The following is a 16,223-nucleotide window of genomic DNA, read 5'->3' as shown; positions in this document are numbered from 1 at the left end:
GATGTCCATCCTCTTTGCCTTTCAGGATTGGGATTGAACATTTTAGTTAGGGTCCTCTCTTTTGCTTAGTTTGTTTAGATGTACAGCTTTTAGTGGGTTTATTCTATATTGTATGTTTATATGAGTGAGTATATACCGTGAGTGTCTTTTTGCTTCTGGGTCAACTCACTCAGGATGATCCTTTCCAGGTCCCACCATTTACCTGCAAATTTCATGATTTCCTTATTTTTCATTGCTGAGTAATACTCCATTGTATAGATGTACCACAGTTTCTGCATCCATTCTTCAGTTGAGGGGCATCTGGGTTGTTTCCAGCTTCTGGCTATTACAAATAAAGCTGCTACAAACATGGTTGAACAAATGTCCTTGTTGTGTACTTGCGCCTCTTTTGGGTATATGCCTAGGAGTGGTATGGCTGGATCTTGAGGAAGCGCTATTCCTAGTTGTCTGAGAAAGCGCCAGATTGATTTCCAGAGTGGTTGTACCAGTTTACATTCCCACCAGCAGTGGAGAAGCGTTCCCCTTTCTCCACAACCTCTCCAGCATGTGTTGTCCCTTGAGATTTTCATCTTGGCCATTCTGATGGGTGTAAGGTGAAATCTCAGGGTTGTTTTGATTTGCATTTCCCTAATGGCTAATGAGGTTGAGCATTTCTTTAAGTGCTTCTCTGCCATTCGATATTCCTCTGCAGAGAATTCTCTCTTTAGCTCTGTTCCCCATTTTTTAAGTGGATTACTTGGTTTGTTGCTTTTCAGCTTGTTTAGTTCTTTATATATAATGGATGTGAGTCCTCTGTCAGATAAAGGGTAGGTGAAGATTCTTGATTCTTTCCCAATCTGAAGGCAGTCGCTTTGTTTTGATGACGGTGTCCTTTGCTTTACAGAAGCTTTTCAATTTCATGAGGTCCCATTTATTGATTGTTGCTCTTAGAGCCTGTGCTGTTGGTGTTCTGTTCAGGAAGTTTTCTCCTGTACCAATGAGTTCTAGGGTATTCCCCACTTTTTTTTCTAGCCGATTTAATGTGTCTGGTTTTATGTTGAGGTCTTTGATCCACTTGGACTTCAGTTTTGTGCAGGGTGATAAGTATGGATCTATTTTCATTTTTCTACATGTAGACATCCAGTTGGACGAGCACCATTTGTTGAAGGTGCTATCTTTTTTCCATTGTATGGTTTTGGCATCTTTGTCAAAAATCAGGTGTCCGTAAGTGTGTGGGTTTATTTCTGGGTCTTCTGTTCGATTCCATTGATCCACCATTCTGTTTACAAGGCACATATCTAAACATAGTAAAGGCGATATACAGCAAACCTATAGCCAACATCAAACTGAACGGAGAGAAACTTAAAGCAATCCCACTGAAATCAGGGACAAGACAAGGCTGCCCACTGTCTCCATATCTCTTCAACATAGTGCTGGAAGTCCTTGCTAGAGCAATAAGACAGTCGAAGGAGATCAAGGGGATACAGATGGGAAAGGAAGAAGTCAAATTATCACTATTTGCAGATGATATGATAGTATATATGAGTGACCCCAAAAACTCTACCAGGGAACTCCTACAGCTGATAAACACCTTCAGCAAAGTGGCCGGATATAAAATTAACTCAAAAAAATCAGTAGCACTCCTGTATACAAAAGACAAAAGGGCTGAGAAAGAAATTAGAGAAACAACACCATTCACAATAGCCACAAATGACATAAAGTACCTTGGCGTAATCCTAACCAAGGAAGTCAAAGACTTGTATGAAAAAAATTTCAAGTCTCTGAAGAAAGAATTAGAGGAAGACATGAGAAGATGGAAAGATCTCCCATGCTCATGGCTTGGCAGGATTAACATAGTAAAAATGGCCATCTTACCAAAAGCAATCTACAGATTTAATGCAATTCCCATCAAATTGCCAACACAATTCTTTACAGACCTGGAAAGAAAAATTCTCAACTTTGTATGGAATAACAAGAAACCGAGAATTGCTAAAACAATCCTCTACAATAAAAGATTTTTTGGAGGTATCTCCATCCCTGATCTCAAGCTGTACTATAGAGCAACAGTTATAAAAATTTCTTCTTAAGAGTGTCCTACGGCCCTGTCTGGAAGGTACTATTTGGACCGATGATTAATCTGGGAAGACCCATCCTACTGTGGGTGGCCCCATTGCCAGGCATGAGGAAATTGGTTCAATGAGAAAGCTAGCGAGTATGAAGCAAATAAATAAGCCAAATATTCCATCCTTTTGGCTTTAGTTTTTGCCTGAGTTTCTGTCAGAAATTTTCTCATTGATCAACTGTTACCTAGGAGTAAAAGATGAAAAAAAATTCCATTTTCACAAGCTACTTTTAGTCATGATAATTATCACAGCAACCAAAAGTAAAAAAGAATAGTAACTATATTCATAAGAATTTTATGAAAAATCTTCCTAATTTTACTAAACTGAATGATTTTCTCGTTTTCAGTTTTATATTGGTTTAGACTTTCCATATATTTTCTTTCCACAGTTTTTTTTTCTATATTTGCAGACATTTCAGAAAGAGAGTTTCTCAACTCAGTCATGATTGAAAACACATTCCATGTTATAAAATCTAGATGATGCTCCTGGCTCAGAAGGTTCTAAGCAAAGTTTTCTCCCCCAGACTTTGTATATACTATGAGATTTTTTATTTGGATTTGATAACATACATCTTGATACTTTTCTTTTTATTTTTTCTAACACCGTTAATCTATTGTGTTTAGCTATTCTGTAATTTTCATAAGAACTGCCTTAGTTAAGACACCATGAGCAAGGCAACCAATAAAAAAAGAAATAAAATGTTTAATTGGACTTACATTTTTAGAGGGATAGGGTCTGTGATGTCAGAACAAGGGCATGGCATTAGAACACTTGAGAGTTTATATCTTCCTCTCCAAGTAGGAGGCACTGAGAGAGACCTTAGGCATGGAGTGAGTCTTCTAAAACCTCACCCCCAGTGTCACACTAACTGCAACAAGGCTGTACTGCCAAATTCTTCCCAAATCGTTCCACCAACTGAAAATCAAAAATGCAAATCAATGAACTATGGGGTCCTTCTCATTCAAACCACCACAGGTGTATAGAATTTGATATATTATGTACATAATACTCAGATGAATAAGTAAATGAATTAAAAATACTCACTATTTATTTATTTATTTATTTATTTATCTATCTATCTATCTATCTATTTATTTATTTATTTATTTATTTATTATACATCATTTTTACAGCATGGCTTTAGAAATCGGAAGGTGTTGAGAATTCCCAAATTTTAGAATCTCACTTCTATTGTTTCCATGATTCAAAGTTTGAAATGAAAAGTTTCATCTAAAATATGCTCTTATTACGAAACAAAAATAATCTATTTGTAAATATGGAATTATAAGAATTTAAAACACATACAAATATTTGAGTTCTTGTTTTTATGTTTTGTTTAATATCAAAGATGAATTCAGTTTGTATCAACTGGGGTGTTTTTCACTAATTCAAACATCCATTGACCTGCAGATAACAAGTGGATTAGTCCTAACTGAAATCAGCTGCTGCCTTTTTTTTTTTAACTTCTCACATATTTGTTTGTCATGACATCTCCTAGTTAGATTGCATAATGATAGGTATTTCTCTGTCTTAATTGTACTAGCTCAATTTAAGTTATAACTATGTGAATTCCTGTTGCTCAATGAAGCCACAATATTGTAGCAAATGGTATGAGGTTTCCTCATTCTTTGTACCAAAACTGTTGGATTGTAAATGTGTGTGCGGGAATCTACATGTAAGTTAAACTTTTTGATGACATTCCTTATTGGTTTCTCAAGAATGTTCTAGTTCTTACATATCAACCTGATTTCTGTTTCTAACACAGTATGTCCCCTGATCTTTTAATCATATAATTTTACAAACATATTATGTATATCTTAAATTTGTAGGCATGTGTTTTCTAAATAGTATAAAAACATCTTGTTTGTTTTAAAGACATAATTATAATAGACATCTTTACTCTATATGCTTATGCCACAGATAATGAAAAATAATGAGAATCTCATATACCTACCTGGAATTACATGACATTTTTTAGTATTGCTTACATTTTTAAGCAAAGCTTAGGAAATTGTATAAAACCTTGTCCACACAAGATTTTAATCAGGTTTTAAACAGTCAAATAAAGTGTTAAATTTAAAAAGATACTGACATAAAACATCCAAGAAATACGGGACAGTATGGACAACAACAACAAAACAAGAACAAAAACAAAAAAGGAACTGAACATTAATAGGAGTAGAAGAAGATTCTCAGATCAAATGTCCAGAAAATATTTTCAACAAAATCATAGAAGAATATTTACCTAACTTAAAGAAAGAGATGCCTATAAATGTACCAGAAGCTTACAGAACACCAAATAGATTAGACCAATATATATATAATATATAATACATATAATATATAATATATATAATATATATAACATATATAATATAATATATAATATATATATATAATTTCCACCACATAATAAGCAAAACACTAAATTTACAGAATAAAGAAATAGTATTAAAAGCCACAAGAGAAAAAGGCCAAGTTTAGATACTACAAGTATCTAAACAGATGCTAGCCTAGACTATTGCACCCAGAAAATCTTTTTGTGAACATAGACAGAGAAAGCAAGATAATTCCATGACAAAACCAAATTTAAACAATAACTTTCTACAACTCCAGCCCCACAGAGGATACTAAAAGAAAAACTCTAACACAAGGCTGTTACGTACACCCAAGAAAACACAGAAAATAAATAACTCCATACCAGCAAAACAAAACAAACAAACAAAAAAAGAGCTTGTGCATATGTGTGTGTGTATGTGCGGGAGTGCGAGCGCGGGCACACGGAACAGACATCAGAAGCGGGAGAAGACAGGGAACAGGACAAAAGCTTACCACAGAGGGCCTCTTAAAGTCTATACTGACTGGGGTATCAAAGCAGATGCAGAGAGTCATTGCTAAACTTTGGGCAGAGTGCAGGGAATCTTATGAAAGAAGTGGGTGATAGAAAGAGATGGAGGGGACAGGAACTGTACCAGGAGACCAACAGAATCAAAAAATCTGGGACTTGGGGTCCCTGCAGAGACTGATATCCCAACCAAGGATCATGCATGGAGATAACCTAGAACTCCTGCACAGATGTAGCCCATAGTTTCAGTCTCCAAGTGGGGACTCTTTTAAGGGGAACAAGGGCTGTCTCTGGCATGAACTCAGTGGCTGGTTCTTAGATCACCTCCTCCTGAGGGAGGTGCAGCCTTGCCAGGCCCCAAAGGAAGACAATGCAGCCAGTCCTGATGAGACCTGATAGGCTAGGGTCAGATAAAAGGGAGAAAGATATCCCCTATCAGTGGACTAGGGGAGGAGCACAGGGGGAGAAGAGAGAAGGGTGGGATTGGGAGCAGATGAAGGAGGACGCTACAGCCGGATACAAAGTGAATTAACTGTAATAAATAATAAATATTTAAAAAGAGAACAATGATATCATGAAATTTTCAGCAAATGATTGGAACCCAATGAAGTTACCCAAACCCAGAAATATAAACATGGTATGTGCTGAGTCATAAGTGAATATTACATTGATTGCAATCAACAGACCCCAAAAAACCTAAGTGTCAAAGATGACCCAAATGGAAAATGCTTGAATCTCACTGAGAAGGTGAAATAGAGTGGATATTGGGGGTTAAGGTGGGAAGGAGCCAGATGGAGGAAGGTTATGGACAGGTGCAGGAGAAATTAAGTAGGGGAAAATGGAGGCAAAAAGTTATGGGACAGAACTCAAATCAGTAGATGTCTCTGGGAAAAGCTAGAAACCTAGAACAACGGAAAAATCTGTTAGAGTAACTCTCACTAAGACTCATAGCAATGGGGGATATGAAACCTGAACATTCCATCTCCTCTAACCAGAAAAAAACTTCCAATGGTGGATTTGAGACACCAACCCACCCACAGAACCTTCAACCCACGGATTGTCCTGCTTACAGGATGTGCAGAGGTAAAGATGGAGCAGAAATGAGAAAAAATAGACAACCAACAACTAACCCAGCTTGAGACCCGTGCCATGAGAGAGAGGCCACCCTGACACTATTTATGACATGCTGCTATTCTTGCAGACAAGTGCATGAAATAGCTGTTATCTAAGACTTCAACTAGAAGCTGCTGAAAACAGATGGGAAACCCACAGCCAACATTAAATGGGCGCTCAGGAAACCTATCAGAGAGGGCGAGGGAGGATTGAAGGAGCCAGAGAGGTCAAGAGAACCTACAGAATCAATTAGCCTAGGGTTGCACAGACTGAATGGCCAAACACAGAGCATGCAGGGGATGTGAACAAGCCCTCTGCACATGTGTAACAGCTGTGCAGGTCTGGGACTCATTTGGGACTCTTAACAGCAGTAGCAGGAGCTGTCCCTGACTCTGTTTCTTACCTTTGGATCCATTTCCCCTATTTGGGTTTCCTTGTCCAGCAGCAATATTATAAGATGCAACTAGACCTACTGCAATTTGATATTCCAAGCAAGGTTGAAATCCAGTAGAGGCCTCCCCTCTTCTGAGCAGAAAGACACTACAGGAGGATGAATGGGAGGGGAGGAAAGAGGAAGGCCCTTGGAGGAGAAGAGGAAAGCAAAGCTGAGAAATCAAGGTAAATATATACATAAATTAATTAAACACAAATATAACCTAGAAATAAACTTCACTGCCAAGAGTTCAAAATCAAAAGCTAATTCGGTAATCCTATTCCAAAACAATTTGAATGAAAAGTTTAAGTAGTCTTCTTTATTGAAGTAAAATAGAAAACTCTTACTTCAAAGTAAACAATACCTAGCAAAATAGCCTCTGTGAGGACTGTTTACTTGAGGGTAAACTTTCCCCTGTATCCATTAAAAAAGTGAAAGGTCCATTTCATCAATTTTTTTTCTTAATTTATGAGTAATCTGATGTTCTGAAATGTGATTACATTTATTTTTCACTGTGCATCACTTCACCTGAAAGTCATGTCCCCACATGAGCAATCAGTGGATGTCACAGATTGGATAAAAAACAGACTTTTTCAGAAAGAAGGAGAGGAGGACCTCCCCTATCAGTGGACTTGGGGAGGAGCATGCATGCAGAAAGGGGGGAGGGTGGGACCGAGAGGGGAGGAGGGAGGGGTTTATGGGGGGATACAAAATGAAAAAAGTGTAATTAATAAAAGTTTAAAAAAACAGACTTTTGTTTTCTTAATGCCAACGCCTAAAATCTTGTGTTCTTGTTCTCTTACATTAGAAGCCAAGTTCAACATGTTTTCGATAAACACAATTCCCCATGCTTTTTAAATGTAAATGTTTTTCTTCTGTTTCTCTTATATTACGTTCTTCATATATGTTGTATGTTCCATACAATATATTCTGATTATCTTTTCCTTTCCCATCTCCATCAAGTTCAACTCTGCCCTATCTTCCATTAGGATCCACTCTTTACGAAAATAAATATGTATCTTACGGGTATCAACAAAAACAAAAAGATAAAAGAAAGAACCAAAGAAAAAGAAGGAGATTCCCATGCTGGTTTAAATGTAAATATTAAGAAGTTAAATTATACATAACTTCAGTTAGTAAAGATGGTTGTGTTAGTTAGCCTTAGATCAAACATAGCTAATATTGACTGTCTTGCTGTATAGACCAGATATGCATTTACATGTGTAAATCTAAGTGATGTAATATAGACAAAGTGTATCATCTTCACATACTTCTTGGTGCTTTCAGTGAAATTATTATTTTTGATTTGTTATGGGGTCTGCTTGGTCTGACACATCACAAACACCAAGTCAATGCTGAAAGAAAAGGTTTATTCTAATCAGACATCTACTAATTGATCAAGGAGGCAAAACAGACTCCAGAGCTGAACTGAGACCCTGAGCCAGAATGATATAGAGCTTTGAAATAAAAACATGTGTGTGTGTGTGTGTGTGTGTGTGTGTATGTGTATCTGTGCCAGTATACAATTATATTTTTTACCAGTCAAGATACAGGAATAGGGAAATTTCCTAGGAACATTTCAATGTGGTACAGTTATCCTGTTCTCATTGGTTGGCTTGCTCAAATGTGGTGGGGTAATTAGCCCAGCATTCATGTCTCAAGTAGCAAACCAGGATGTCATTCATCCAGCAAGGTCTTTAGAATGTAAGCTTTGTTTGATCCCTATTCAAAGTATTCAAATTGTTCAAATTGTTTCAGTTTGATACCATCTTATGGAATACTATTATCATAGTAATATTTTCTTTCTTGATAAATTAACACTACAAACAATACAAAAATCATTGTTTTACAATGAAAATTCTTAATATTTGCATCATTGCCTATTTTTACAGTTAATAATCCAAAGAACATATTTACACTTCTTGTTTTCTTGACTCTTACAGTTTTTCTCTCTGGCTAATTTAATTTTCCTGCTTCAGTTAATGTGTCTCTTACATGTTTTTTTATTCCTTCCACTTAATTTTCATTTATAGCAATCATTTAAATTCAAAATTTCTTGAGTAGGTGATGTGCATTGTCACATTAAAACCATATTTTATGACTCCTTTTTTTGTGTGTGGATCTATTAAAAACAAGGAAATCATGAAATTTGCAGGCAAATGAATGGAAATAGAAAGCATCATCCTGATTGAGGTAACCCAGAAGCAGAAAGAAACACATGGAATATATTCACTTTTAGGCAGATTTTAGCTTTATGATATAGGATAACCATACTAAAATCTACAGCCCTAACGAAGCTAAACAACAAGGAGGATCCTAGGGAGGATGCTTAAACCTTCTTCAGAATGGCAAACAGGATAAATACCAGAGGCAGTGGAAGAGAGGAAACAGTATGGGAGCCTACTATAGAAGGTCCTCTGAAAGGCTCCAACCAACAGGATATCAAAGCAGGTTTTGCGACTCACAGGCAAACTATGTGCAGAGCACAGGGAATCTTATGGAAGAAGGGAGGGTGGATAGAAGGACACCAAGAGGACAGGAACTCCACAAGGAGACCATCAAAGCTAAAATATCTGAGGCCAGGGAGTCCTGCAGAGACTGATGCACCAACCAAGGACCATGCATGGAGTGGACATAGGCTCCCTGCTCAGATATAGCCAATAGGCTGCTCAGTCTCCATGTGTGTGCCTGAGCAAGGGAAGCAGGGGCTGCCTCTGTCATGAAATTGGTTGCCTGCTCTTTTTATCACTTCCCCTTGGTCATGCGGCTGTGTCAGGACACAGAGGAAAAGGATCCAGGTAGTTCTGATATGTCTTGGCAATCTAGGGGCAGATATCATTGGAGGAGAACTCCCCATTTCGGGAACAGGATAGGGAGGAAGAGGAAGAGAAAGTGGGACCAGGACACGAAGGAGTTGAGGGAGGTGGCTATAGTGGGGATATAAAATGAATAAGTTGTAAAATAATAATAATAATAATAATAATAATAATAATAATAATATAAAAATATTAATAATAAAAACTTTTAAAAAGAAAGTCCCAAAGGCCAGCATCATTAAAGATGGAGTAGAGGTGGAGGGAACAGTCAACCAATGACTGACTCTGCTTGAGACTTATACCACAAGAGAGACTCCACCCTGACACTAATATTGATATTCTGCTATACTTCTAGACAGGTGCCTAGAATAAATGTAATCTGAGAGGCTTCACCCAGCAACTGATGTCAACAAAGTCAGAGACCTACAACCAAACATTAGGCCAAACTTGGGGAATTCTGTGGAGGGTGGGCCTATGAAGGAGTCACAGAGGTAAAGAACAGCACCAGAAACCATACAAAACCAATTAAACTGATCCCATAGGGGACAGCATAGCCTGAACAACCACAAAAGGGCATACTTTGGACAGACCTCAGCCCTCTGCACGTATGTAACAGTGGTACATCTCAGTTTTTATGTGGGACTCCTAAGGGCAGGAACACGAGCTGTATAGGACTCTGCTGCCTCATTGTTGTCCCTTTCCTCTAACTGGGCTGCCTTGCCTGGCCACAATAAAAGAATATGCGCACAGTCCTACAACAACTTGATATGCTGAGTGGTGTTGGTATCCAGGAAAGTCCTCTCTTTTTCTGAGCCTTTTTTGAAGAGAAAAGGAAGAGGGACAGACAAGAGGATAGCAGGGAGGTGAAGTAAGAGTGAGGGACTGGGATTAAAGGAGGAAAGAGAAACTGCATTCAGAATATAAAAGTATATAATAATTAATAAAATTAATTAAAAATAAAATAAAAAGAACCATTTTTGAGAGCTACAGCTGGATATTATGCAGAGCCTAAATTAGAGGTCTCCAATGGTGCCCTTCCAATCAGAGATCAGAGAACGCTGCAAAAAAGCAGAAGGAGAGATTGTAGGAGTCAGTGAGGATGAAGGACACAAGTAGCACATGTCCCACTCGGTCAATTAAACAGGGCTCCTGTAAGTTCACAGATACTGAAGTGGCAAGTAGAGGGCCTACATGGGTCTGCATCATATTCTCTGCATATACGTTACAGCTATCAGCGTGATGTTCTTGGGAGATCCCTAACAACGGGAGCTGATGTGATGCATATCTGACCTTTCCACTTTTGGAAATCTTTTGCTCTCATCTCATTGCCTGGTGCATCTCAGTAAGCCTTTGTGGTCAAAAGCCAGCTTTGACATCAGGTCAAACTGAAGAAGGGAATAGAGTCACTGACTGATCATCCAACAGACTTTTCTCTGAGGGTACAAAGCTTGAATCTGCTAGGTAGAGTCTTTCAGAGGCCCCCTGCAGTAAGCTCCTGTCCTGTTACTTGTTTTCTTCTACTTCCAATGTCCATCCCATTTGTCTTTCTAAGTGAGGATTGATCATCTTACCCCAGGTCCTCTTTCTTGTTTATCTTCTTTAGGTATACAGATTTTAGTATGTTTATCCTATCTTACAGATCTAGTACCCACTCATAAGTGAGTATATACCGTGCATGTCTTTATGCTCCTGGGATACCTGGAAGAGGAGGAGTACCTCCCCTATCAGTGGACTTGGAAAGGGGCAGGGAGGAGATGAGGGAGAGAGGGTGGAATTGGGAGGGAATGATGGAGGGGGCTACAGCTGGGATACAAAGTAAATAACCTGTGATTAATATAAAAAATTAAAACTATTATAGGATACAGCCATTTAATTCTGTATCCAAGGAGAGCTGCACATATGAGTATATCCAAATCAACAGAGAAATGTATGCTGCATGGAGCACAGCTGGCTGGACAGAATCATTTCAGCCCTTATTCAATCCCTTTCACATCAGCATGGAGCTAAAAACTCTGCCATTTGCACTACTGGGTTTCATTCTTGATTGTTAAGTATTTCTTTACTATGACCCTACTCCTTCCCTTTGGAATGATAATGAATATTCTGTGCCATTAAATGTAGGAAGCATGTAATTTAATTTTTGATTTTACAGACTGTTATAATTAAGAGATTGATTTGAGTATTAGAATAGATTTTGGACATTTAAACGATGTTGAGAATGGGAACTAGTATGGGATTTTATAAGTTGGACTAAATATATTCTGCATCATGATATGGCCAGGAGCTTATGGAAGCCAAGGATTGAAATGTTCTGGCCTAATTGAAAAAATCATTGCCTATAGAATCAGATACTTAAACATGTGTTCACTTCTTAGTGGCACAGTTCAGAAAGTTAAAGAGGTACAGATTTGCTGGAGATAGTATATCTATGGAGTTGGACTTTGAGAGTAGGCATCACCCTACTTCCATTTCATACTTTGCTTTTCTGCTTCATGATTATTGTGATGTAGTCTCTCAGATTTTGTTGTTGGATTTTTTTTTTCTGCCATGTCTGCTACTTGCTTTCATTACTCTATACTCTGATGGACTTTTATTCCACTGGAACTCTAAATGCAAATAAACCCTATGGTATCTTAAAAAAAATTAAAACTATAAAAAAAGTAAAGAAAAATTAGCCAAAAAAAGCTTGATTCTCTAGGCTGGAACTGCTAGTTATCAGTAGGGGTCTTGTGGCCCTCAAGGAGAATCTCTAGGCCAGAACTGCTTGTATATGGAAGAAGGGAGAAGGAGACCTTGTAGCCTTCAAAGAGAAAAAGGAATGAAAAAGGGGAAAAATCACACACACATATATATACACACACTTAGTGAATGAAGCACAGTTCAACAAGCTCCAACTATTTCATCCATACACATATATACACACACACATGCATGAATACATACATACATACATATAAACATACATACATACACATTCACATATTGGCTGGATGGAGAAAACTCCAAAGACCAAGCTCCGTTGTACATACATACACATATACACACGTTCACATTGGGTGGATAGAGCAAACTAGAACGAAAGAGTTCAACAACTTTATTTTTACTCTTAGCCTTCTTATAGTATTTAAGACGAAATTCTCTATGTAAGAAATAATTTATTAGAGGAGAAAATAAGTAACAGGACAGGAGCCTACCACAGAAGGCCCCTGAAAGACTCTACCTAGCAGTGTATCAAAACCGATGCTGAGACTCATAACCAAACCTTTGGCAGAGTGCAGGGAATCATATGAAAGAAGGGGGGGATAGAATGACCTGGAGAGGACAGGAGCTCTAGAAGGACCAAATATATCTGGGCCCAGGGGTCTTTCCTTAGACTGTTTCTCCAACCAATGACCGTGAATGGATATAACCTAGAATCCCTGCCCAGATGTAGCCCATTGTAGCTCAGTATCCAAGTGGGTTTCCTAGTTAGGAGAACAGGGACTGTCTCCAACATGAACTCAAAGGCTGCATCTTTGACCCCCCCCCCCCACACACACACCCAAGAGAGGAGCAGCCTTGCCAGGCCACAGAAGATATTGTAGCGAGTCCTGAAGCGACCTGATAATCTAGGATCAGATGGAAGGGGAGGAGGACCTCCCCATCAGTGGACTTAGAGAGGGGAAGGGAGGAGATGAGGGAGAGAGGGTGGAATTGGGAGGAAATGAGGGAAGGGATACAAAGTAAGTAAACTGTAATTAAAACAAAAATAATAAAAATTAAATTCAAAAAAGAAATAATTTATGCCATAGCCATAAGTTGTATGCCCTTTAAAATTATCACCATAAAAACATAATTTTTAACTGGGCAAGGTGGTGAACCCCTGTAATCCCAGCAGAAAGAGGAGGGTGGATCTCTCTGCGTTTGAGGCTAGTCTGGTCTGTAAGGCAAGTCCAGGAAGCCAAAGCTACACAGAGAAATCCTATCATAAAACAAACAAACAAACAAACAAAACAAAAGCATATTTTTCAAGAACATATTAACATAATTACACAAGAAAAAATTACAACAGGATTATTAATTGTATGTTTTTCTTTTGAACCTCATACCCAACTAAACATTTCCCATCTATCTTTCTCTCCACAAGTTTATTGTAACCCCAAAGCAATACTTACTTGGACATTAAAAAACAAAATTTAAGCAAGCTAAATCTATGGTAGCAATTTATTTATTTTTATTATTAGTTCCATTTTATTAACTCTGTATCCCAGCTGTATCCTGCCCCCTCATTCACTCCCAACCCCACCCTCCCTCCCTCTTCTCCTCCCTGCCCCTTTCCAAGTCCACAGATTGGGGAGGACCTCCTCCCCTTTCATCTGACCCTGTTTTATCAGGTACCTTCAAGACTGGCTGCAAAGTCCTCCTCTGTGGCCTAGCAGGACTGCTCCTCCCTTGGGGAGTGGGGAGGTCAAAGAGCCTGCCATTTTGTTTTCCAATGATCAACTGACAACAGTCTGTATTTACCAAGAAACAGCCCGCCCATCTTAATAGTTATTTTTGAAGTCTTTCTTATACAGCTATACTGACTAATCATCTAATCTCCCTTCCAAATAGAATTATTTACTATTTGTTAATAACCCTAACTTTTCAGGTGTGCCCCGAAACCTATGACCACATTCCTATTTCACATGACCCAGGAGTTTAGATCCCACTTAAAGTGAAATGTTTTCCTCAATCATTAACTTGCCCAAGTCTGTTTTTTCTTCCTAGTACCTTTACACACTTGTAGTGCATGAAAGCTCACTGTAATCCTTTCTAAACTATACAGCCTTCACTGTTCTACAAAGGAGGAGGCACATTCTGCTTAGTTCTAACTTTGTTATCACCTTCTGCCAAGACTACTTAAGCTATCTCCTTAAACTTTCTATCAATTAGCCCAGCTTCCTAAAACATTTTAAATAAAATAAGGAGGTTTACAAAATCATTAATTCATTTAAACAATATTATTTTATGAAAGTCCATCTTTATACTGATCTGTAGGATAATTGCCTGAATGAGTGGGCTGTATCCAAGAGGCAATCAAACCAAATTATAGGAGGTGAGGGTCTTCCCACACCCAATCACACCATCACATATATGACAAACATGAGAAGGTAAAGCAGCAGCAAGAACAATGCAGAGACAAAGCCCCTGGATCTGTACCTCGCTGAAGTATATCTATTGCAGCTGACCAAAATGGTGGACCGGGAAGGTCCCTTGCCTACTGCAGCTCTTCTGGCATGGCATTCTCAACACTTTGCCTTGTGTTATTGTATCATGTTGACTGTAGGTTCTTAGAGGACTGCTTTTTTCTAAAGAGGAGGGGGGGGAGTGGATCTAGTGAGCAAAGTGCTAGAGGGACCTGAGAGGAAGAGAGGGTTGAAAAAAAGATATTAAGGTTGTTTTGCACGGGAGAAGAATCTATTTTGATTTTTGAAACTACTGCTTAATTTTTGATGAAGATGAATTTTATAATTGATGGTTAGAAAAAATCATACTCATATTACATGTTTTATTTGCTGTTGGTTAATTTAATTTGAAACTTTATTTTCTAAAGACTCTCTAATTTGGCTAATTTGGTCTCCTTGTGGTGTGCCTGTCCCCTCCAGGTCTTTCTATCTCCCTCTTCCTCCATAAGGTTCCTTGAACTCTGCCCAGTGTTTGGCTCTGAGTCTGTACAACTCCTTCGATACCCTAATGGGTAGAGTGTTTCAAAGACCCCCTGTGAAAGGCTCCTGTCTTCTTCCTTATCTTCTCCTACTTCCCGTGTATATCATGTTTACCCTTCTGAATGAGGTTTCAACATTTTCGGTAGGGTCCTCCTTGTTGTTTAGCTTCTTCAGGACTATAGATTTTAGTATGTTTCTATATTATATGGCTAATATCCACTTATAAGTGAGTATATACCACAAGTGTCTTTCTGCTTCTGGGTTACTTCATTAAGGATGATCTCTTCTAGATCTTACCATTTGCCTTCAATTTTCATGATTTCCTTTTTTTATTTTTATTTTTTATATTAATTTCAGTTTATTTACTTTGTATCCCAGGTTTAACACCCTCCCTCCTTCCCTCCCTCCCTCATTTCATCCCTGCCCCTCTCTAGGTCCACTGACAGGGGAGGTTCTCCTCCCCTTCCATCTGACCTTAGTTTATAAGATCTCATCAGGACTGGCTGCAAAGTCCTCCTCTGTGGCCTAACCTGGCTGCTCCTTCAAGAGCCCAGCACTGAGATCATGTCAGTAATAGTCCCTTTTCCCCTTACTGTGGAAACCCACTTGGATGCTAAGCTGCCATGGCTGCTTCTGATCAGGGGTTCTAGGTTATATCCCTGCATGATCCATGGTTGGAGAATCAGTCTCAGAAAAGACACCTGTGCCCTGATATATGTGGTCCTTGTGGAGCTTCTGTCATCTCCAGCTCTTACTAACACCACCTTCTTTCATATGATTCCCTGCACTCCATCCAAAGTTTGGTTATAAGTCTCAGCATCTGCTTCCATACACTGCTAGGTAGAGTCTTTCAGAGGCACTCTATGGTAGGCTCCTGTCATATTTCCTGTTTTCTCCTACTTCCAATGTCCATCCTATTTGTCTTTCTAAGGGAGGATTGATCATCTTACCCTGGGACCTCCTTCTTCTTTAGGTGTACAGATTTTAGTATGTTTATCCCATATTATAGGTCAGGTATCCACTTATAAGTGTGTATATACTGTGTGTGTCTTTCTGCTTCTGGAATACCTCACTCAGGATGATCTTTTCTAGATCCCACCATTTCCTTGCAAATTTCATGCTTTCCTTGTTTTTAAATGCCGAGCACTATTCCACTGTGTAAATGTACCAGAGTTTCTGTATCCATTCTTCCCTTGATGGGCATCTGGTTTGTTTCCAGGTTCTGGC

Source organism: Psammomys obesus, unplaced genomic scaffold (assembly GCF_907164565.1).
Source record: "Psammomys obesus unplaced genomic scaffold, mPsaObe1.curated_primary_1811, whole genome shotgun sequence".
Classification (NCBI taxonomy): Eukaryota; Metazoa; Chordata; class Mammalia; order Rodentia; family Muridae; genus Psammomys; species Psammomys obesus.
This window is presented reverse-complemented; position numbering follows the sequence as displayed.